Here is a 25,576-nt window from a genome sequence, read left to right as displayed (position 1 = left end):
GAGTATTTTCCTTTCCTGGCAGGAATTGTGCCTGCAGATGAACTTGGTAAGTCAATGCTGTGTCCCATAAAGCCATGGCTAGTCTGCAAAGGGGGTAAGAATGCGTGTCCCCCTGCTTGTTTATGTACCACATGACCGTGGTATTGTCTGTCTTTCAGTAGTTGTCCCGGATGAATTAGGTCCCTGAAGGCTGTCAGGGCATTTTGAACAGCTAGCATCTCTTTTTGATTGATATGTAGATGCATTTGATTTGTGAACCAGGTGCCCTGAATGCCCTTTCCTGCCATGTGGGCACCCCAGGCATAATCTGATGCATCCGTTGTTAGGTTCTGCCTGGCTGGGGGTAGTGAGAATGGCTGTCCCTTGTTTTGGTGACAAGCCTTTGCCCACCATCGAAACTCCTGTCGCAGGGAGGGAATGAGAGCAATCATTGTTTCCAGGCTGTGGCAATGTTGTGTCCAGACACTTTTTAGGTACCATTGAAGTTTCTTCATATGCAATCTTGCATATGGAATTAGTAGGATGCAGGACGCCATGAAGCCCAAAGCCTGCAGAATTTTTCTTGCAGATAACTGGGCCTTTGTTGCCATTTCCTTGAAATAGGTAGTCAGTTGCCTTTGTCTGGAGTGAGATAAGCCATCTGGGCAGTTGTATTTAAGCTTGCACCCAGGAATATTATCTCTTGAGAGGGTACTAGTTTTGATTTCTTTTCGTTGACTGTGTACCCTAGGCATGTTAAAAGTCTTTTCACAAACGCCAGATGCTGTAGTAGAATGTCCTTGTTCTCTGCTTGAATGAAGCAGTCGTCCAAGTAAGGATATGTTTGTATTCCTCTTTGTAGAAAGCAATTACTGGTGCCAGGCACTTTGTGAAGACCCTGGGCGCAGTAGATAAGCCAAAGGGCAGTGCAGAGAATTGGTAATGCTTTGAACCAGCCTTGAATCTGAGGTATCTTCTGCATGATTTTCGGATTGGGACATGCAGGTATGCCTCTTTTAGGTCTAAAGTGACAAACCAAGCCTTTCTGCCCAGCATGGGCAGAAGCTGCTGCAAGGTCAACATCTTGAATTTTGGTATATCCAGGAAAGTGTTTAGAATAGATAGGTCCAGTATTGGTCTCCATGCTTTGCCCTTTCTGGGTACCAAGAACAGTCGAGTAAAATCCTTGTCCCTGCTCTTGCTGTTGCACTTGTTGAATAGCCCCCATGCCCATGAGGGATGAGACTTGTTTTTGAGCCTCTGCCCATTGATTTTTTGGCAGGTCTGGCCAACCGTTTGCCCTTGGCAGGGTATGGAAGTTAAACTTGTAGCCTTGTGACACTATGTCTAGAACCCATTTGTCCTGGGTTATAATGTGCCAATTTTGAGAAAAAAGTGCTATTTTTCCCCCTAAGGGTGCTGCTAGTAGATAAGTGCTTGGTGCAGGCAGGGGGAAGTCATTGGGACTGTTTCCTGTATGGTTGTGATTTGTCTTCTCCACTTTTGGAGGTAGAAGCACCCCATTGCTTAGACCTGTACAAACCTTGCAGCTGGGATCTGCCTCTAGGGTGTCTGGATCTGCCCCTTTGAGGTCTGTCTGACACTGGTAAGGACCAATTCTTTGTAGGCCAGTGTCTGCTAAACCTAGGTGGCTGTACTTGTAAAAAATCTTTGACCGTTTGCATACATTTAGCTTTGCCCTCCATTTTCTTTAACACCTCTTCTGCCTTAACACCAAGCAAGGTATGCTGTAATGGTGCATCTAATAATTTAGCTTTGACATGATCAGGCAGATTTTGTTCCTTTAACCAAGCATGCCTCCTAATTACAGAACCCGTAACAGCGGCCTTGCAGGAGGCCTCCAGAGAATCAAAACCACATTACAAAGTATGCTTTCCAACTTGTTCAGCTGCATGCAATAAATCCTGCATTTCTTTGTTTTCTGCACATTCAGAATTTACCAACATTTTCTGTTTAAGCAGTGTCATGACATATTGCTGATATTTGAGCATATGAAACTGTCAGTTTAAAGCCCTTATAGCCAAGGTAAGCAGATGTGTAAATCTTTTTTCTCCATCTATCCAGTGCCCTAGAATCTCTGTCAGAGGGGGTAGGGTTTTTTGCAGTGGAAGCCTTAACCCCTTTGGGACCCTGAGAAATAGTTTGAGTCTGCAGCAGGGTTTTTGAAAAGGAATTTATTAGAGTCAGGAACCCTGTAGTATCCGTCAGGCTTAACAGGAGCTGGAGGTAAGGAGTCTGGGTTCAGACTAGACTCTGAAAACACAACATCTACAATGTCTAACACAGGTGGAATAGCTAGAGGCCTGTGTTGAGGTAGTAGAAGGAAGTCCCTGAGCCTCTTCTTAGATTCTGAAAAATCCTGGCTCTCCCAGTGGAAATGCTCCCTCATGGTATGCAATGTTTCCCCAAAGGAATAGTCCTCAGGAGGAGAAGCTGAAGGAATAGACTCTTCAGCATCAGAATCCTCATAGGGGAGAAGATAATATTCCTGATCAGAAGAGGAATCAGAGGAAATGGAAACCTGATCTGAGGATTCATAGTCTCTCTCTTGCCTAGGCCTTTTATCAGGAGGGGGATGGGAACCCCTGATCAAGGTAATTAAGTCTTTGGCCATTTTGAGCATCTGTTTTTTGGGCATGGAGGCCTGTCCATCTGGCTGGTGAACGTGTTTCTTTGCCTTTAAAGGTGCTTTAGTCTGCCTTTGAAGCTGTAGTCTGTTTAATGTACAACTGTTTAGGTCAGAAAACACCCTCAGAAGCAGATGCCTGCTCAGTGGCTCCAGACCCATCTGAGGGAATAGTCTCCGAGGCCCCAATACCTTGAGTTTCCAGTGGCCTGACCGACTCCACGTGGAAGTCGGTAGCGGCCTGCGACTCTAAAGTAGCAGGCATCAGTGGCTGCGAAAGCGCCTCACTGAGAACCGGCGACTGGCTTAGGAGAAGCTTCGTCGTCTGTTTTGGACCTCGGTTGCCTGTCTTTTTCTTTGCGCTTTTTGTGAACTCCGGTAGTCGGATGGCTATCCGACATTGTATAATTAAATCTGCGCCCAAAATAGCTTAGTGCAAAATCATACCGATGCTTAATAGTGTGTTTAAATCTAGCACAAAACCGACAACTTGAAACGTCGTGGTCAGGGCCTAGGCAAGGAATACAGTAAGAATGAAAGTCCTTATGAGGTATTTGCTTCCCACAAGAAATACAATTCACTTTTTCTGACATCGGTCTGGAGCAAGGAAAAAGTTTCCCCAATGGGGTACTTGGCTTTTAATGAAGACTTCGGATCTGAAACTCTAACACAAAAATCTCAGGATTCTGCTGACTGGCACTTGCAAACTGCTTCTGCTTCGGGCACTGTGCAGCAAGAAAGACTGAAGAAAATGGCGTTGGCTGCATCTTTTATACCCCTGACGACCTGATGTCAGGGAAGGGGCAGCGGCAACCGACACAGGACCCAAGACTTTGGAATTCAGGCAGACTGAGGGCAACCTGCCAGCAGGATTACCTAAATGTAATGACTGCAACAGTGAAACACGAAGAACATCTGCAAATCAGAGGTCAGGCATTCACTACTGACGTATGTCCTCATATCATTCCAGGTATGTGTCAGACAAACACATAGGGGCTGTGAGCAGCAGAGCAAACATAACTGCCACACATATACACATTCAGCAATGGTGTGTACACTCGTGAGGTATGGTGCACAGTACATGCCAGGGTGCTGGACAGGTGCACAGCAATACTGTGTACATGGGTGGAGTGTGCTCCAAGGGAAGAGGCATTACCTTCTAACACAACTCTTGCATCGCAGAGATGTACAATGTTGGTAACAAGGATGGAGTATAGCTGCAGTGCATGCTATTGAGTGCCATATGTCATGCATGTTGACTGTTGGGTAATCAGAGGTCTGTGTAATATCTTTGTGCCACCTGACCTGTAAGTGTATGTATGTGTGTGTGTGTGTGTGTGTGTGTGTAGAGGTAAGCAATGACATACAGGTCTTAAATTACATTTTTTGTTTTCCCCTCACAGGTGGTGAGGTGGGTCAAAGTCCCTCCTGCAGGCAAACTGATGTTAGTGTCCATACAGACTCTGACGATGATAGGTATGGTGAGGCACAGGCAGGGTTGTCAGGCGCTGAAGGTGTGCCATTGGGTGACATCCCACTTTTATCCACCCTATCCCCGCACACAGTCACAATGCCTATACATACCCCATCACTAGTGGCCATAGATGAAGGACAGTTGGGGGGTGGTGGCATGGGACAGAACAGTGTGGTGACTATAGCAAGTGTGTCTGTATACAGCAGCCATAGCCGGATGACTGGCAAGGTACCACACAGGCAGATGGCCAGCAGCCCTCCTATGAGCACCCCTGTACATCATGCCCCTGGCAGAAGTGCCACAGCAGGTGTCATCAGACGCATGTTTTGGGCCGTCATGGAGGCACAGGCATGTATGGAACGTTATACCAGACAGGGTCTGAGGCCCCAGAGGGCTACACATTCTGCTGTACTTGATAACATCCATGATCTTGCAGGTGCCCACCGTTATTTTGCAGAGGTCCTGAATAGATGGTTGGGTAAGATGGTGGGAATTCTTGACCATGCAATATCTGTGTTAGAGCATATGGTAAGAGTAGAGCGACAGCCACTGGATGTAGGTCAGCAACACCAACAGGTGGAGGTCTACGTGGACGTGCAACAGGTCACAGCTGGTCCCGTAGTGGCAGCACCAGCACTACAGGGATGGTGCTGTCCTGACCATAACACAGGAGGCAACATGCACATGATCCTGGCCAGTCCCAACAGGGACCCAGATCCAGTGGACAGTTGTCATCTTCAGGGGAGAATAACATATCTGGGCTTGTACCTGGTAGTGCCTGTGGAACCCATGGCTGGCTCAGTTCCCATGTCCATGGCCGGACACTGTGAACTGCACACCCTGCCATGTACGGTTTGCATCTGTCCAACAAACCCCTGTATAGGGCAGCCACATGGCAGAACTGTGTGCATACATACACACATGCATCACCAACACAGCTAGGGTGCCTCCATACCTACACACACCACATCTGCACAGCCCAACTGATAATGAAACCCCCTTACACACACACATGATGTCAACCAAATGGCTCAGCCTAGGTCTCTGGTAAACCCAAAAAGTACAGTTTTGTACCTACCATAAATGTAGATGTTCGAGTGTATACCCTGCTGCAGTCATCACACTTGGGTTATCCTGCTGTCAGGCGGTCCCGCAGTCGGCCAGAATTCCAAAGTCTTGGTCCGGCGTCAGTTGCTGTCGCTTCTTCCCTGACGTCAGAGCGCCAGGGGTATATCAGAGGCATCTGACGCCATTTTCTTCAGTTTTTCTTGCCCCAGATGTCAGGTGCCCCTAATAGGTAGGCAAAAAAAATATATATATACATATATACATATAGCTATATGAAAAAATAAAACAAAAGCCTTAGGCACAAGCAAATACACCACAGAGGTAGTATAGAATAGAGTGGTAGAGATAAGTTCAGCTAGTTCAGAGGGGATGGAGGGAGGGTAACCTGGACTGCAGCAGGGTATGCACTCGAACATCTACATTTATGGTAGGTACAAAACTGTACTATGTTGATCGTGTTACCCTGCTGCAGTCATCACACTTGGGTAGAATCCCAAAGCTAAGGATGGGAGGTAGAGTCAAACAGGGTTAGAGGAGGCTAGAAGGCCCTGCAAAACTGCAGTGGTGAAGCCAGCTCTAGTCTTAGAGTAAAGTGGTAAGTGGTAATGTTTGGTGAAGGTGTGTACTGAACTCCAAGTTGCAGCTTCCAGAATATCCTTGGTTGGCACCCCCCTGAGGAAGGCTGTAGATGTAGCTGTTGCCCTGGTAGTGTGGGGCCTTATGGTAGCAGGAACTGGTTTTCCATGGCGGGTGTAGCAAAAACGTATGCAGTGTCCTATCCATTTGGAAATGGTCTGTTTTGAGATAGCCTTTCCTTGTGATGCTGTAGCATAGGATACAAAAAGCTGGTCAGATTTTCTGAAAACCTTAGTTTTATCCAAGTAGTAACGTAGCTGCCTGTGAATGCCCAAGGAATGCAGGAGTCTTTCTCCTTTGTTCTGTGGATTTGGAAAGAAGGTGGGTAAATGGATGGTTTGATTTAGAGCCACACTGGATACCACCTTAGGCATAAAAGAGGGGTTAGTTCGTAAATAAACTCTGTCTTGATGAAAAATGAGGAAAGGCTCTACTGCCATTAGTGCCTGAAGCTCTGAAACTCTTCTAGCTGAAGTAATTGCTAGCAGCAGGGCAGTCTTCCTTGATATAAACTTTGTCAGCTGAGAAGGCTGGCTCAAAAGGAGGTAGCGTGAGTTTTTCCAGAACAAAGTTGAGGTCCCAAGTAGGTGTTGGTGCTCTCCTGGGAGGCCTAATGTTTTTGGCCTCTCTGAGAAACTGCCTTAGGAGTGGATGTGAAAATAAGGGAGGATCCGTGTTGTAGTGAGCAGAAATAGCTGAGGGGTGGATTTTAATAGATGAAAGAGAAAGCCCTTTGTGTAACATCTCAGGTAAACATTGCAGAATTTGAGGTATGTCTGGCTGAAGGGTATTTTGGCCTTTAGCTTGGTTCCAGGCACAAAACCTTTTCCATTTGTCCGAGTAGGCTTTCCTGGTGCTGGGCCTCCTGGCTTCCAGAATAACATCCATAACAGCTTGTGAGAGAGGAGCTGGCTGGTTGCTTAGGTGATCTGCCATGCAGCCAAGTTTAAGGTTTTGAGTTGGCTGTGTAGAATCTGATTGTCTTGCTGTGTGAGCAGGTGGGTAATTTGTGGTAGAATCCATGGTGGGCCCTGGGCCATATTCCTTAATAGTGGGTACCAGTGCTGGCGTGGCCAGTCTGGGGCAATGAGGATCATTCGGGGTCTCTCCATCCTGACTTTCAGTAGCACCTTTGTGAGAAGGGGTAATGGAGGAAAGGCATATACTGTTAGCATTTTCCAACTGAATGAGAGTGCATCCTCTTTCCAAGCTTGATGGTGATAAGTCCTTGTGCAAAATTTTGTTAGCTGATAGTTTTGAGGGCTGGCAAACAGGTCTATGTCTGGGAGCCCCCATTTTTGAGCTATCATTGCGAATACTTGTGGATCCAGTTTCCACTCGTGGGGATCCATGATGTTTCTGCTTAGGTCGTCTGCCAATGTGTTCTTTTTTCCTGGCAGGAATTGAGCTTGTAATTGAACTTAGTAAGCAAGTGCTGTGTTCCACAAGGTCATTGCTTGCCTGCATAGAGGGTAGGAGTGTGTGCCCCCTTGTTTGTTTATGTACCACATTACTGTGGTGTTGTCTGTCCTTATAAGCTGTCCTGGATGTAAGAGGTCCTTGAAGGCTGTCACAGCATTTTGTACAGCTAACATTTCTTTTTGATTGATGTGCAGATTCCTTTGATCTGCAGTCCATATGCCTTGAACGCACCGTTCTGCCATATATGCCCCCCCAGGCATAGTCCGATGCATCTGTTGTCATAGTTTGCCTGGCTGGGGGCAGGGTGAAAGGCTGACCCTTGTTGAGGTGACATGCCTGTGACCACCATAGAAACTCCTGTTGAAGGCAGGGAATGAGAGGTATCATTGTTTCCAAGCTGTGGCTGTGTTGAGTCCATATGCTTTTTAGGTACCATTGTAATTTCCTCATATGCAGTTTTGCAAATGGTATTAGTAGTATGCAAGATGCCATTAAGCCCAAGGCCTGCAGAATTTTTCTTGCAGGGAGTTGAGTCTTTGTTGCCATTGTTCTGAAGTATTGAGTTAATTGTAGTTGTTTGTCTGGCGTCAGATAAGCCATCTGGGCTGTTGTATTCAAGCTGGCACCCAGGAATGTCATATTTTGTGAGGGCACTAGTTTTGATTTCTTTTTGTTTACTGTGTACACTAGGCAACTTAGAAGATGTTTTACAAAAGCCAGGTGTTGTAAGAGAATGTCCTTGCTTTCTGCTTGGATGAGACAATCGTCCAGGTATGGGTATATTTGAATTCCTCTCTGTCTGCAGTATGCAATTACTGGTGCCAGGCATTTTGTGAAGACCCTGGGCACAGTAGATAAGCCAAAGGGCAGTGCAGAGAATTGGTAATGGGTTGAACCTGCAAAGAAACTGAGGTATCTTCTGCAATTTTTGTCTGATAGGGGCATGCAGGTATGCCTCCTTGAGGTCCAATGTTACTAGCCAAGCTTTCTTGCCCAACATGGGAAGAAGCTGCTGTAGTGTTAGCATCTTGAATTTGGGTACTTGCAAGAAGGTGTTTAAAATTGAAAAGTCCAGAATGGGTCTCCAAGCATTGTCCTTTCTGGGAACTAGAAAGAGCCTTGAGTAAAATCCTTGGTCTTGCTCCTGTGTAGGTACCAGTTGAGTGGTTCCCATGTCCATGAGAGCTGTAATTTGTTTTTGTGCCTCTGCCCATTGATTTTGTGGCAGGTTTGGCATTCCTTTTATCCTTGGCAAGGTGTGTAAATGGAATATGTATCCGTGTGAGATAATGTCTAGGACCCATTTGTCCTTTGTGACGATGCGCCAGTTGTCTGCAAAAAGTGCTAATCTTCCTCCCAAGGGAGCTGCCAAGAGAGTTTTGCTTGGCAGTTTGAGGTTTAAGTCATTGTGTTTGCCTTCTAGTAGTTTGGGACCTGTCTTCTCCTCCCTTCTGTGTTGCATTGCCCCATTGGCAAGGTTTGGAAGGGATTTGTACTTGTCCTCTGCCCCTTGGGTGCCTGTATTTACCCCTCTGTGGTCTGTCAGAAACTGGAAAGGACCAATTTTTTGTTGGCCAATTTCTGCTGAAGCGTGGGGGCTGTACCTGTAAGAAATCTTTGACCGTCTGCATAGATTTTGCCTTATCCTCCATTTTCTTTAAAGCATCTCTGCTTTAACCCCAAATAAGGCATCCTGCTGTAAGGGTGCATCCAGTAACTTTGCTTTAACATGATCAGGCAGAGTTTGTTCCTTTAACCAAGCATGCCTACGTATAACAGACCCAGTAACAGCTGCTCTAGAGGAAGCTTCCAAGGCATCAAAACCACATTGTAAAGTATGTTTGCCCACCTGTTCAGCTGCATGCCACAGATCTTGCATTTCCTTGAATTCAGACTGTTGAGGGTGCGTGCCCATCTTTTGTTTTATTTGAGACATTAGGAATTGCTGGTATTTAAACATGTGAAATTGACAATTTAGTGCTCTCATAGCTAGAGTAGCTGAGGTGTAAACCTTCTTACCCCGCCAATCTAGAGCTCTGGAGTCCCTTTCTGAGGGTACTGGATTTTTAGCTATAGAAGCCTTAGCCCCTTTGGGACCCTGGGAGATTCTCTGGATCAGCAACAGGGCTTTTGTATAGAAATTTTTGTGAGTCAGGCACTCTATAGTATCTATCCAGTTTGGCTGGAGCAGGAGGCAGAGAATCTGGATTTCGACTAGATTCTAAGAAAACATCATCCACAATGTCCAAAACTGGGGGGATAGCAAGAGGTCTGTGCTGAGGGAGTAAAAGAAACTCACTGAGCCTTTTCTTTGAGTCGGAGTAGTCCTGACCTTCCCAGTGGAAATGTTCCCTCATGGTATGTAAGGTTTCCCCAAAGGAATAATCTTCAGGGGGAGAAGCTGAGGGAATGGAGTCTTCAGCATCAAGAATCTTCATAAGGGGGAAAGGAGTAACCCTGTTCCTCAGAGGAGCCTGAGGAAACAGACACTTGATCAGAGGAGGCATAATCCTCCTCTTGTCTAGGCCTTTTGTCGGGGGGGGGGGGGTTGGGAACCCCTGATCAAAGAAATCAAATCTTCAGCCATTTTAAGCATCTGTTTCTTAGGCATAGGACCTTGACCTGGAGACTGAAGTGTAGGCTTTTTTGGTTTTAGAGGAGTCTTAAGCTTAGCATAAGATTTTATGGTGAGAGTAGTCTGTCTGAAGACACCTTCAGAAACTGAAGGTATTTCTACAGCACCGGCTTCCCCTATTGCAATGTCGTCGGTAGGGCCTAAAGAAAAAGGCTGCGTCGGCCTTGAACTTTCTGTTGGGGGATCCGAAGCGGCCTGGGGATCCAATGCAGCGGTAGCCAGGGGCTGCGTAGGTGCCTCACTGAAAACCTGAGAACCGGCGACTGGCCCAGTCGAGGCCTCGGAGTCTGGCTTGGATCTAGGCTGCCTGTCTTTATCTTTGCGTTTTTTATGCACGTCGGTAGTCTGTTGCTCCGACGGCATAGTGTAATTAAATTATCTACCGAAGTAGTGTCGTGCGAAATCAAAGCATCGCTTTATAGTTCGCTTATTGAACCTAGCACAAAACCGACAACCAGTGACGTTGTGGTCTGGGCCTAGGTAAGGTATACAAAAAGAATGAAAGTCCTTATGAGGTATTTGCTTCCCACAAGAAATACAATTGTTAACTTTTTCTGACATCAGACTGAGGCAAGAAAATGTTCCCCAACGGGGTACTTAGCTTTGAAGACTTTGGACTGAAACTCAATTCGAAAATCTCAGGTGTCGGCCGACCGGCACTTGCGAACTGCTTCTGCTTCTGCTTCGGGCACCGCGCGGCAAGAAAGACTGGAGAAAATGGTGTCAGATGCCTCTGATATACCCCTGGCGCTCTGACGTCAGGGAAGAAGCGTCAGCAACCGACGCCGGACCAAGACATTGGAATTCCGGCCGGCTGCGGGACCGCCTGATGGCAGGATAACCCAAGTGTGATGACTGCAGCAGGGTAACATGATGAACATCACACACTGCATATGATGATACCTGTGCCACATCCCTGTCATCCATACCATCGATGCAGGGAGAGGCTAATATGGTTCTGAGGCACAGGGTGAATGAAATAAGGTTTAGCAATGTAATGCTGTGTAACATGTTTTCAGCTGGAAAGTTTAATGCTTACATGTTAGGACATGTAGCTGTCCAGCCATGATGCATTATAGCTGTTAACACTGACTAATTGTGGTCTCCATAATGTCTTCAGTTTGTGTTGTAGGTGTCTGTGTGTCAGCAGGATGTTGGTCTGCTGTTGTTTCCTACAAGGGGTATGGCACTGTGGTGACACATTGACTGTGTCATATCCTGGGTACAGCTGAACACAAGTAACAGGTCTGTATAACAGTTACTGCATGTGCCACATGACTGATAGGTCTGAGGGGTGTATACAGGTGAGTGCATGGTGGCTGATGTCAGCAGCCCTTCTACAGTGGACAATGGTAAGTGTACTGGGTGGCACACCAAATGTTTGCGAATAACACACACACACAGGCTTTGGTGTTGATGCAATACACAGAGAATACTGTACACATGGATGTATTTAATTTTGCAGTAAACCCATTTTAGCCTATGTACTTCCACCAAGACAAAATATGCAAAACATCACATCAGTAAATAATCAGTCTGCCAGTTTAATGTCATTGACGATTGTACTGGCAGGGTATATGTCCTCTTCCCCAATGTAGTGCAGTCCTGGAGTTGGTAAACCTAGGTGTGCTGGTGTGGGTGGCACAGCCCTCCACTTTGGAGGGTGTGGGGTGGTGTAGAACCACACAGTGTGATTGACAACTACTTAACCTGTTAACATAAACCTTACTGTATTACAGCAGACTAAGTGGGGGGATACACACAACAATAACCCCAATGAGGGTGGCTGTGCCCACAACATCCACACCCAACTATATATACCAACTCCAGTATCACTGTACAGCTGTGCAGTGGGGAAGAGGGCATTTACACATCTACTACTAGTTTTGATGGAATGAATTTCCACAAGATGATTCCTTTGAAATGTTGGCATTTGCCAGTCAATTCTCGGACAGATGACCTCCTGGGACATATACTTTCTGCAAACTGAAGTAGATCCCTTCACATACACACACTTACTTGGCAACATTGAGAGTAGAACCTCTACCTACGTACTTATTGCTACTAATGTGTTTGGCTTTAATTGCACACACCACACAGCTTTTAGGATGAGGTGTGTCACGAGTTTCTTGTTAAGTGAAGAACATCACCAGGCCTTGTACAGTATGGTAATGGGGGGTGTACTGGGTGTTAATGAACAATACATAGTATGACATACTGTCATATACACATTGGCAAACACATAACAGTCATAGACACATCTGAGAGACCTGTGGTTATCAGTGCTTACTGCATTGTCAAGGAGTCCATTCTGTTACAGATAATTTGCACACAGCACATGCATCATTGGGCTGGATAGTGTAATCAGTTACCTGTATGGTTGATGGTGACAGTGGTCCTCATACAGTGGACCTTGGGACATGTACTGGGGGTACCATGCTGTAAAGACAGTATACCCAGCACCCACACCCCACATTGATATTTTACTCACTGAAACCCATGATAATCCTCTGACATACACAAAATCACACACTGACCGTGACTGCCATACAAACCCTTGTCTATCTCATCAGTGCTACTACAAGGATGTGCATTTATTGTACATGCCACAGGGATGATAGGGTGAGCGTTTGTCATGGCCCTCCTAATGTCAGCAACATCACTATCCCTTATAATGTATGGTAAGATGCATTGTATTTGGAGAATGTGGCCTCAGAATGCTGTATCCTACAAATATACACACTTGCCAGGACTCAGAGGATAACCTATGCCTATCTACCCATTTGTACAACAGTGTTATACTCGTACTGCAAGTTCCAGGTAGCCCATGGGGTGAAGAGTGTAACAAGGTACATTTAATGTCCATTACAGCAGTAGCCATTTCTAACTATGGGAATGGGGGGTGTAGTGGGTGAGAAGGTCCTCAAGGTATTATCAGCTACAAGTTTACAAACACACACACACACACACATTTATTCTCAGTAATGCACACTGACACATTTGTCAGCACTGGGGTCCATAGGTGCAAGTGTTCCTAAGTGTGTACCAGGATAATGTCCATGGAGAGATGAGAAGAGTAGAGGATGTAGGTACAGTGGTTATCATGCCACCTGACATTTGTCAGCAGGCCATCTATCAACTGATGCCACTTGAGTGAACCCCTGCAACATCCAATCATCTGGCTGTCTCTTATAGAGGGCCAGTGAAGTGCTCCAATTGACATGTATGCAACATATATTGCATAACATGTCCAGTGCCTGGGTAGGAGACCTGTACCCAAGCAGGTTCTGTTGACTGTGGTAGTCTAGTTGAGGTTTCCATGGCATGTGGTGCATACAGGGTGGGGTTTCCTAGCTGTGGCATTCATAACACAGCTGGGCAGACATGTCAGTGTCACTCAAGCATATATTGCCTGTAAGCAGCCAAGATGGATACATGACATCTGCACATCTGTACAGAGGACAGACAGAAATCTGTTAGCCAACAAATTATGAATTAGGATGAATGTTTTGACAAATAGACATCTGACACTGATATGTATGCCATTACTACATGACAGCAGCCCTCAATGACCTGTCCTTTACACATAGTAGTCTACAGTTAATATCCACATATCAAATCAGTATCCAGTAGCAAATACTTAATGTCATGTTGTCCCTATCTCACCTTCCTTCTTTCTGTTTGGGTTCGGAGCCAAACTCTGCTCCGACTCAGCCACATACTATAGCTCGAAAAGTCTATCCCAGCATGCCTAGCGGTAGCTACCCAGATCTCGTTTGCTGCTTGCAGTGTCAAGATTGTCTTCTGCTGGCTCAGGCCAAGTAGTTTTTTTCTTGTGCTAACTTTTGAATAATGGGATAGTTTTCTGATAGTTTTTTGTATATTGGTATGGTTAGTCTATCCTTTCTTATATTCTACTACCCCCCTCCTCAACCTTCGGCTGTTTGTTATTGCTTTTATTGTGGCCATCATTTCAGTGGGCCTGCCTTGCCTTTGTGATCCCTGTCGGCAACCCGTTTAAGTTGGAGGGCTTACCCCTTTTTCTGTCCCCCCTTTCTACTTCAGGAGAAACTGTTTTAGTTAGAGGCTCTTCTTTCCATAGGGGAAGTAGCAGTTTAGCTTAGAGACTACCTCCTCTTTTCTTCTCTTGTGTAAAAAAAAAAAAAAAAAAAAAAAGATGATGTAATGTGGTCCTATCTCGCCTACATTCATTACTGACGGGCTCGGAGCTGAGAATCGGCTCCGACTCTGCCGATAATTACCAGCACGAAGTCTCTAATTGGCTGGGCTAACCCGATATCCCAAGATGCACCACGCCCAAACCCCAGATCTCGTTTGCTGCTCGTTGAGTTAGGACGTGGTCTCGAGCTTGGCTGTGGCTAAGTACCCTATTTAAACTATTTTCATAGTTTTCTTCTGTTTAACTTTCAGACCAAAAGCTGTTTTCATAGCTACGTTGTGTATATCTTGTGTGTGAATGCTATATATCGAGTCAGCCACTCCTTCCCAGGACACCCCGGCTAGAGCCTCTGATGCCCCCCTATCAGTGGACAGTGGGGCTCCAAGGCCTGTGGATACCCCCATGCGTGGTCCCCAGCTTTCTGCGGGCCCTTCAGAGTCCTTGCCTGAGGAGCCTCCCAGAAAGAAATTGTGCAAGAGGAAGCACATAAGACTCCCCAGACGAGTCAGTCACCTCAGATACCGACCTCGATGATGCAGAGGGGTCCCCTAAATTGTCCTCCGATGATGTCTCATTCTCTGACATCCTGGAGATTTTGAGGCAGAGAGGCAATTGGCCTTCCAAAACCCCCTCTGAGGAGGAGTCGGTCTTCCTCAAGGCTTCGGAGCCTGACCTTCCGCCTCCTGGGTGTCTCCACCCTTTGAATTGTTGGACCTTATTTGTCAAAGGGTGTGGGAACACCCTGACTCCGTGGAACCGGTACCCAGCCGCCCAAACAAGTTTCTGTCTGCACCCCCAGGAAAAGAGTTCTTAACTAAAGGAGTTCCTGTAGATGCCATGGTGGTGGCGTCTGCCATTCAGCAAGAAGTTGCAGAGGCTTCTGCTTCCGTTCATCCTCCTAACAAGGAGTCCAGGAGTATGGATCGGTATGGGGAGTGTACCCTGTCTTCAGCGACCTTTACCCTGCGGTCGTTGAACTACCTTTGTCACTTTACTCTGCTCCAAAGGGATCTCCTCAAAGAATTGGGAGATACCCTATCGGGTAACTTGCCTGAGGCGGTGAATCAGACGGTCAATGCCCAGTTGTCTACCCTTTCCTCTATTGTCAACTCGTCCATGAGGCTCATATCCTATGCATCCGAGGGGGCGGGTAGGGCAGCTAGCTCAGGCGTAGCCCTCAGGAGGCAAGCCTGGATGCGCCTGTGTCACTTCGCGGAGGCCTTCAAGTCTTCCTTCACGGGCGCTCCCTTCGATGGGTCCTTACTCTTTGGACCCAAAGTGAAAGACACTCTCACCAGATGTGAGAAGGAGGGTAAGACTTTGTCTGCCGTAGGGGCCCGTTGTTCGCTTCCCTCTAGGCCTTATCCCAAGGCACAGAGGGGAAGGAAGATGTGGTTCAGGAAGTCTTTCCCTGCCAGTTATGGTGACCCCCCCCCCTCCAGGGGCAGAGGAGGGGGGAATTACTCTGGAAGGTGTTGCCCTAGGGGGTGGGGGAGGCCCCTGAAACTCAGACCGCGAATCCTTTCATGGATCCTCCTACCAATGTCCCTGAGGGACTGCCCGACTGTGCTACTCCGGAGCCGGTCGGGGGCCGTTTTTCGAGGCACCCTCAAGCCTGGGAAAGCATCACTCAGGATCGATGGGTGCTCCGAATAATTACTGGAGGTTACACCATTCCCTTTATCACGTTCCCTCCCTTATCCAAGAAAATCCCAGACATTCCACCCAGTCAAAGGGATCAAGCAGCGCTAGAGGTCTCAAAGCTGCTGGAAAAAGGAGTCATCCAACCAGTCCCCTCAGACCAGATCGGATCAGGAACTTACTCAAGATTATTTTTGGTGCCGAAAAGAACAGTGGACCTGAGACCCATCCTGGATCTCAGCTGTTTAAACTGCTTCATCCTGAAGTCCAAGTTCCGAATGGTCACTCTTCAGTCCATTTTTCCCTTATTGGAAAAAGGAGTATGGATGTGCTCCATCGACCTCAAGGATGCCTACTACCACATCAAGATAAACAAGGCATCCAGGAGTCACCTACGCTTCCGGCTGGGAGCCAGTCATTTCCAGTTTTGTGCCCTGCCCTTTGGTCTCACCACAGCCCCCAGGGTGTTTACCAAATGTTTAGCAGTGGTGACAGCTCGACTGAGACATCAGGGATTCCAGGTGTTTCCATATCTGGACGACTGGCTTCTCACCGCTCCCACCAGGCATCTACTCGTTCGAGCAACAAAGGCTACCATCACACTGGGCCAGTACCTAGGGATTGCCTTCAACTGGGAAAAATCTGTCTTGCGGCCATCACAGCGTGTTGCATTTATCGGTGCAGAGCTAGACTCCTTCCAAATGAGGGCTTTTCTTCCAACAGAAAAAATAAAAGTGCTACAGGCTCAAGTTTTGGCCTTACTACCCCTCAAGAAAGTCCAGGCCAGACTTGTTCTTCAACTACTAGGATCCATGGTGGCTACCATCATGCTAGTACCGCTAGCCAGGCTACATATGCGAATCCTCCAGTGGCTTCTGTCGGTCCAGTGGTCCTTTCAGGAATTCCCTCTGTCTCATCCGATTCTTATCACGGAACAATGCCAACAGGACCTACGTTGGTGGCTTCATTCACCCAATCTGGACAAAGGGAGCCCCCTGACCCCCCTGTCTCCTACCGCCACAGTGACCATGGACGCTTCCCAGATAGGGTGGGGGGGGCATTATCTGGGCAGAATGGTCCAAGGCATGTGGCAGGACCACGAGGTACACTTGCACATCAATGTTTTAGAGATGAGGGCAGTGCTACTAGCGTTGCAAGCACTTCAGAGCTCTATTCCCAAGGGAATGATTGTTATTCTTTCCGACAGCATGTCAGTCGTGTGGTACCTGAACAAGCAGGTAGGAACCAAGTCCTATCCCCTCTGCAGAGAGGCCATGAGAGTGTGGAACTGGACGGTGTCTTCCCAATGTTTTCTAGTGGCAACGCACATTCTGGGGAAGTCCAGTGTGATAGCAGACAGGCTAAGCAGAGCTATTCTGATGCCTCACGAGTGGTCTCTGAACGACCGAGTTGTAACTCAAATCTTCTCCAGGTGGGGTCAACCTTGCTGCAATCTGTTTGCCAGTCCCCTCAACGCCAAGTGCAGCAGGTACTTCACTCTGATCCCCCCTCAGGGGGAGTCACCCATGGACGCTCTAGTCCACGATTGGCCCCCCGGTCTGCTTTATTCCTTTCCTCCATTTCCTCTATTGTCAAGAGTGATTCAGAAGGCAACTTCTTTGGGAAGCAAGATAATTCTAATCGCACCACACTGGCCCCGTCAAGTTTGGTTTCCTTTTCTTCGGGAGTACACAGTGGACGGCCCTTGGACTCTGGACCCAGCTCCAGACCTATTGACTCATCTGTCGGGGCAGTTCCATCCATCACTACGAACCCTCAGGTTGACAGCTTGGCTTCTCCACTTCCATCCTTAGTCAGATTACACTCTTTTTCGCCTGAGGTGGTACATATCCTGTCTTCCTCCCACAAGTCATCCACTAGAAAGATATACTCTAGCAAATGGAGGAGATTTGCTATTTGGGCTCAAGCACATAATCTAGACCCCTTCACAGCCCTCTTGTCTGCGGTCTTAGACTTTTTGGCTATGCTCTTCAGACAGGGTTCCGCTCCCTCTACCATTAAGGTACAGCTGGCGGCCATTTCTAATTTCCACGTTTCATATGGACCTTCCCTTATGGGCCATAAACTTTGTAAGCCTTCCTGAAAGGAGCCTGGTTACTTCGTCCCCCAGTAGCACAACCAGTCTTGCCATGGGATTTAAACTTGGTGCTTCGAACCATAACTTCTGCTCCCTTTGAGCCGGCTGCCACTTTTGAATTAAAATATTTGTCTTGGAAGACAGCTTTTCTGGTCGCCATTACTTCGGCCAGGAGGGTATCGGAGCTTCAAGCCCTTTCCATTAAAAGCCCCTATTTGATCTTCCATAAGGATAGGGTTTCCTTGAGACTCAACCCTTCCTTCCTAAGGTATCTTCCACCTTTTGTCTTCATCAATCCATTGAGTTGCTAGTTTTCTTTCCGAAATTTTCAAACAAAGCGGAATTCAAATTTCACCAGCTGGATGTACATAAACAGCTAAGGTTTTATTTGCATAGGACGAAACTCCACATGAAATCTGATCAATTGTTTGTGTCCTTTTCAGAGAACAAGAAGAGTAGCCCTGTGACTAAAGAGTACTATTGCTAGGTGGATTACGGACTGTATTTCTTTTATGTACGAATCAGCAGGCAGAGTTTTACCTTTCCTGGTTAAGGCTCATTCTACCAGGGCTATGGCTGCCTCAGTAGCTTATCATGCTAGGCTCTCTTTGGATGACATCTGTGCTGCGGCCACCTGGACCTCTCTGCATACCTTTATTTCTCATTACAAGCTGGACATGGCATCTAGAGGCCGGGCTTCCTTTGGTTCCACGGTGCTCAGTATTTTTCCGTGAGCCTCCCAGGATATAGGTGCTAGGGACGCTATCCCGTCAGTAATGAATGTAGGCAAGATAGGACCACATTACATCAATTAGTTATGTACTTACCATAGCGATAGATGTATGTGGTCCATCTCGCCTACATTTTTACGTACCCACACACCTTCCCCCTTCCTGGTGGACTTGGAGGAAATTACTTTCTTAGACCCTTCTGAGGATGTTATTTTTTCTCTCCTCTTGCTTGTGTTATTTTCTGTGAGGTTGTGTATGTAACACTGTTATATGGTTGGCAAACAAGATCTGGGGTTTGGGCGTGGTGCATCTTGGGATACCGGGTTAGCCCAGCCAATTAGAGACTTTTGTGCTAGTAACTATCGGCCGAGTCAGAGCTGATCAGTAATGAATGTAGTCGAGATGGACCACATACATCTATCGTTATGGTAAGTACATAACTAATTGTTTTTTGTCACTTAGGTTTACTATAAACTTGTGTGTTACCTTTCTTGCTGTTTCAGGTATTTTACCATGTCCAAGGATTCAAAACCATCATGGTTTAAAAAAGAGACTCGTGTTGCCAAAAAATGTCCCTTACGGACGGGCACACGAGTTGCTTGTACTGTTTAGGGGCTGTTCACCTGCAGGACTCATGTTCCATTTGTCATGGCTTTAGTGCACAAGTCCTGCAGGGGAGACAAAACAAGCTTATTTTACGAGGTTTATTAAAAACCCCTTTTGAAGCTGCGTCTGGAGAAACTCAGCCTGCTAAATAAACCGGCATCTTTGTTGGCTCCGTCCTCGGTGCTGACCAAATCTAAAGACAAGTCTTCCGAGCCTTTGGAGTGGACAGTTGTCTCCGATAAACCTCACTCTCTCTGGCGGCTCCATCAGCAGTCTTGGAGCCATCCTGGACTCATAAAAGATCTAGGTCCCCCTCCTTGGAGCTGGTGAGATCTGTTCCACAGTCCCTCATTTTACAGTCTGTGGCAGGTAGTCACTGGTCTTCTGCACACTCCTCTCAGTCATCCAGGAGCCTTTTGGATGATGACGTGGAGAGGGTGGTGAAGAGGCTGCTCAAGATTTAGTATTTGCTAAATTGTTGTCGAGCCCAGCCCAGAAGGAAGTGGTGCCATCTGCCCAACCAGTTTTTTAATCTATTCCTCCTCCCAACTGCATCCAGTTCGGAGCTGGCATGCATGGAAGTCATGGTGCTGGAACAGACTGTTCCTACAACCCTAGATTTATCGGTTCTGACCACTGCTCTGATCTCCTCAATACCTCAGTCTGTCGAGGGATCTGGGGGCCAATGTTCTCTTGTCGGCTCTGAGGGGGAGGGAGTGGCATCAGACCCTTGTCTGACCCCCCCCCTCTCGGTGCTTCGGCACAGGTGAGCTATGCTCCTACATCAGCTTCGGAGCCATTGCCCTTGGTTGGGAGGAGGTCTCCAGGTTCTTCAGAGCCGGAGTCTCTCTCCATCCGCAACTGCGGTGCCTTCGAGGTGATGAGGAATGTGCTGTTTGCTGAGACCACTCAACCCTCTGCTCCATTGGCTCCTTCCCCTTTCATACCGGTGTCTGCTTCAGAACCTCCCCTCCACCCCAAGCGTAGGGAACCTATGCCCCAGGATGCCCCAATGGGTGACCCCACCTCTTCTGAAACTTCCCCTGAGCATGCCTCAGGGGAGGTTCCTCAAAAGAGAAAATGCAAGAGGAAGCATTTGGACTCCCCTGAGTCCATCACCTCAGACACAGACTTGGAGGAGTCGGAAAGGTCCCCACTGTCCCCCTCTGAGGATGTCTCTTTTTCAGACATCCTGGAAATTCTTAGAGGGGTAACTGGAAGTCCCTTGCCCCTTCTGAAGATGAGTCTGATGAGTCTGTGTACCTGAATGCTTTTGTTTCCCGACCATCCACCTCTTGGGTGTCTCTGCGTTTTGACCCACTTTTAGCTGTAGTGAGTCGAAAGGCATGGCGCTCTCCAGAGACCATAGAACCAGTTCCGCGGAGGCCCAATAAATTTATAACTGGCCCTGAAGACCATCCATTTCTTTCAAAAGGAGTACCTTTTGATGCTATGGTGGTGGCAGCAGCCACCAAGAAGGAACTAGCAGAAACTTCCTCTTCTGTCCATCTGCCTTACAAGGAGTCCTGGATGATGGACAGGTATGGGAAGCATACGTTTTCATCAGCGGCCTTTACACTAAGGTTGCTAACTACTTATCACACTTTACAAGAGTTCAGAGGGATCTCCTCAAGGAGTTAGGAGATACCCTTCAGGATCCTACAGCTGAGGGAGCAGCGAACAAGACTGCTAACCAGCTTGTGACCTTGACAGTTAACTCCTCCATGCGCCTGATTTTTTTACGTGGCAGATGGTACGAGTAGGGCTGCAGGCACAGGAGTTACTTTTTGGAGATGCTCCTGGATGCACCTATGTCAATTTGCGGAGACCTTCAAGTCCTCCTTTACAAACACCCCCTTTGATGGCTCTTCTTTGTTCGGGCCTCAAGTAAAAGAGACTCTTACCAGGTGTGAACGAGATGGCAAAACTCCCATGGGAATACGCTTTTTCCACTCCTTCGAGACCTTACCCCAAAGGTCAGAAGAGTGGTAAGATGTGGTTCCAGAAATCCCAGGGAGCTTCGCCTGACACACATGGAGAAAATTCCCCCTGGGGCAGAGGGGGAAATAACTGGAGACACCGGTCTCGTGGCAGGGATACTTTTTTCTGCTAGGCCCTTCCAGCATCCCTGATGGGTTGCTCAGCTGTCCACCTCTGGAGGCAGTCGAGGGCAGATTATCACTGTACTCAAAAGCCTGGCAGACTATAACAGAAAATGCGTGGGTACGGTCCATAATATCCAGGGGTTACAAAATTCCCTTCTCCCAAACGCCCCCAAAAGAGCACAATGATCAATCCCAGATGTTCCACCCAGTCTTCAGGATCAGGCAAGCCTAGAAGTACGAAGGTTGTTACAAAAAAGAGCCATCCAGGAATTTCCAACAGACCAAATTGAATTCGGAACTTACTCAAGGTTATTTTTAGTTGCAAGAAAGACAGAGGACTGGGGGCCCATTTTGGATCTCAGCAGACTAAACAAATCGGTCAGAAAAGCGAAGTTCTGGATGGTGACACTGCAGTCCATTCTCCCCTTTTTGGGTCAAGACAATTGGATGTGCTCTTTCGATCTCCAGGATGCGTACTACCATATAAAAATGGACAGGCAATCCAGGAGATATCTACGCTTCCGGCTGGGAACCAGTCATTATCAGTTCAGAGCTCTGCCCTTTGGTCTCATCACAGCCCCCAAGGTGTTTACCTAATGCATGGCAGTAGTTACGGCTCACCTGAGGCATCTAGGATTCCAGGTGTTTCCATATCTAGACGACTGGCTCCTTACTGCCACCACCGAGCATCACCTGATAAGAGTGCGGGACCACACAATTCACACTTGTGCACAACTAGGCATCACTGTAAATTATGAAAAATCTGCCTTGTCAGTGTATTACATTTATAGGGGCAGAATTAAATACAAGAGACATGATAGTGAGACTTCCTCAAGAAAGATTCTCTACCATTCGTCAACAAGTCTCAGTACTCATGACAAAAAGAAAATTTAGGGACGGTACATACTGAAGGTCTTGGGTTCTATGGCAGCAGCAATTACTCTAGTCCGTATGGCACGCTTCCATATGAGAATTCTGCAGTGGCTCCTTTTAACTCACTGGTCATTCCAGGATCTACCAATGTTGCACCTGATTTCAGTAACAGAGTCCTACAGGAGAGATCTGCAGTGGTGGCTCTACTCCCCCCAGGTCACCCTAGGCAGACCGTTCCTGACCCCCCAGCCAGTAGCCACAGTGACCACGGATGTGTCCCAGATGGGGTGGGGTTAATTATCTGGGACAGACTGTTTAAGGTACAACCACACGAGTACCATTTGACATCAGTGCCCTGGAGATGAAGGGCGGTGCTCTTGGTGTTGCAAGCACTTCAAGACTCTCTTCCTTCAGGGACTATACGAATACAGATGGACAATATGTCAGTTGTGTGGTATATCAACAAACAGGGCGGAACTAGGTCTTACCTCTTGTGTCGGGAGGCTCTATGAGTATGGCAGTGGGCGATGTCTTCCCAATGTTTTCTGATCACGACGCACATCCTGGGGAAATCAGAGTGATAGCAGACAAGCTCAGCAGGGCAATACTTATGCCTCACGAGTGGTCCCTGAAACAGGAAATTGCGGATCTGATTTTTCGCAGATGGGGCCAGCCATGCTGCAATCTCTTTGCCACTCACGTAAACAACAAATTCAGCAGCTACTTTCCCCTAGTCCCACCACCGGTACAGTCTCCCAGGGATGCACTTGTTGACAATTGGCCCCCAGGACTGCTTTATGCCTCCCCCCACTTTTCCTCTAATTCCCAAAGTTCTTCAGAAAGCAAAATTGTTGGGTTGCAAATTGATCCTTATTGCCCCTTGCTGGCCTCATCAGATATGGTTTCCGTTCCTTTGGCATCACCTGCAAGAGAAGCCTTGGATTCTGGACCCAGTTCCAGACCTCCTGACACATCAGTCAGGTGCTCCCCACCCCTCCATATAAACTCTCAAGCTGACAGCTTGGTTGTAACTATTGTGTCTGTGCTGCTTGTGTTACATGGTTGGTGTTAGCAGAGATATTCAGACATATGTACTGTTTTACACTGTGATGTATTATGTCATCTACTGACAAATGTACTTATTTGCTCACAGTTATTTTCTGAGAAATACAAGATGAATGAAGCTGTGTCCAGTATTGTGGTCTGCAGCCTACATATTCTTGCACGTACATGCCATTCTGGGGGGGTAGCTGCAGACACTTGCTGATGGGTCTGTGTAAGTGGTCCTGCACCTTGGTACTGTGGTGGCTGAGGATCCCCTGCTTGTACATCTATCGACATAACAGAATGGCCATACCTCTCAGCTGTAACGATTCAACCAAGTTACCCAGAGGCAGGGGTCATATATCTGGTCAGTTTCCCTTCACATTGTGGTTTACAAGCAGGTTTGTAGCCACCCATTACTGGGTTTGCAGGCAGGGTTAGTATGGGCACACATCAGAGTTTCAGACATCACACACTCAACAGTGTCCATGCTTCTACACCCCCCACTCTTAGTCTGTCCTCTTCCTAATATTATGCGAGCGATATCTGAGAAGTATCCCTATAGTCCCTTCATCCCAGCAGTATTTAGGAGTTGGTCTACAGTTCATGCAGTAGGACATGGTGGGCATGCTACTGGGATTTGTCTACATGGCCTTGCATTTGTTTTCTGTGGACTGTTATGTTGTTAGTTGGGACCCCATGAGATAATATACATTGGCAGTATGGGTGAGGTACAGGCCTTTGACAGAGGACTGTAGGGCATTTGGTAGTGATGCAAGCCATCTGTAGCAGGCTAGTGCATTCTGTTACTCCTAGAGTCCCAAGCTGCGAGCCACTGGATTCCCCTGGAGTAAGTGTGCGAGGTGTTAATGGCAATAGTTCCTGTCCATATTAATCCATTGATCTGGATGCTGGCAGGGTGCTGTTTACAGCTAGGGACACACCTGCATGGGACACCTCTTCAGCATTCTGTGGGTATTCCTATACGGAAGTGGGGGTCATACTGAACTCATTCCCAACAGCAGGGATATGACCTGTGATAAACCTGTGGCTGATGGTGGTGTGAGCTGAGTGCATGTGTGATATGGAAGCCTCTTGCAGCTGACTCACAGATATACCTGGGACATTTCCCTTATGCTGCCTTGTGCAGGGACATAGGCAGTCTCTCATTGTTTGTGGTCTGCCAGTGATTGGCCAGACTACATCAGTATTCCATACTGCACAGACTAATGTGTTGCTAACCTGTATGTACAATTCCAATGGTGTGTGCAGTTGACAGTTAAATTTTATGTACTCTGTCTAGGGTACTTCCACCTGTGTACTGTGTGTATGTCTGGGTCCACATTCGTGGCATGTCCATCTTTCAGATGGTGACAGATATTGACATCTGAACAATGAGTATGGATGACCGCTGAATTGGGTCTTGCTGGGATGCATTGTGGTTGGCACTGCAGTTGTCAGAACATGGCCCTGTTATCGACAGTAGTGGCCAAAGGCCACCGAGACAGAACCCTCCATGCCTACACGCTGACCACTTCCACACAATATACAACACACAACCTAACACACAGACACCTGCACATTGTACACATGCAACAGTCTATCCTGTAAATTTGGCCAGCTCAGGTAATCTGTGCTCCACTGTTATTAAACCCACATGTACATGTTACTGCATCTGTACATAGGATTGTGGTGGGGGAGGGCACACCTGACAACTGTAAACATTTGCTATGACTGTACTGGTATTTAGGTACTCTGTTGGCTTCCATTTCATTTTGTATTCTGACCTATCATGCAGACTAGAGGCATATCAGTAGAGTACAGATCTAAGGTTTTATTGAGCTACATGTTTGACTTCTTACCCAACATACAACTGCCTGACCTGTTATAGTCTGTTTGTGTAGGTCTGAAGGGGGGCTGTTCTCCATTGCCATCAATTGGAGGCCTTAGCACAGCCTTTCTTTATGGTCATCTACACATGTCCTGCTAGCTGAGGCTGTTGTTGGATATGTGAGCCTCACTGACATGCATGTGTGTGTCCTATGGACATACATTTGGGCCACCACATGTACTGCAGTTGAATTTGTCACCTTGTCTAGTACTGCCTACTTTGTTGACACCAGTATTTGTTATGGATTCCATGCTGCCCATATAGGTGTCCACTATCTGCTGCCATCCCATTCAGGCACCCGATTCCCTTGCATGCTGTCATCCATACCATAGCTATGCCTAGCAGAACGTGCTACTCCATTCAGCAATTGATAGGAAGAGTGAGTTACTTGTGGATGGTGCTGGAGGGCTGACTGTCAGATGCATGCAGTACACTCCCTGTATGTGGTAAAGCACAGGTAGTGTCATGCTTGGCATCCCTTTTACTGTATGTGCGAGTCAGAAAGAGGTGTCATTCCCTGGGTTCCTACCCTATCAGTGTATGTGC

At 47.3% G+C, this 25,576-nt stretch overlaps 1 protein-coding gene across 1 annotated transcript in view; it reads right to left on the bottom strand.

Moving 5' to 3' along the window:
* The window catches only part of PKP1 (plakophilin 1), an 833,005-nt gene that overhangs the window by 34,307 nt on the left and 773,122 nt on the right, over window positions 1–25,576 (bottom strand). The window lies entirely within an intron of this gene.

Source organism: Protopterus annectens, chromosome 7.part0 (assembly GCF_019279795.1).
Source record: "Protopterus annectens isolate FY-2018-M chromosome 7.part0, PAN1.0, whole genome shotgun sequence".
NCBI lineage: Eukaryota > Metazoa > Chordata > Ceratodontiformes > Protopteridae > Protopterus > Protopterus annectens.
Note: the sequence above shows the minus strand (reverse complement) of the source record. Positions and strands in the feature narration are given on the sequence as shown.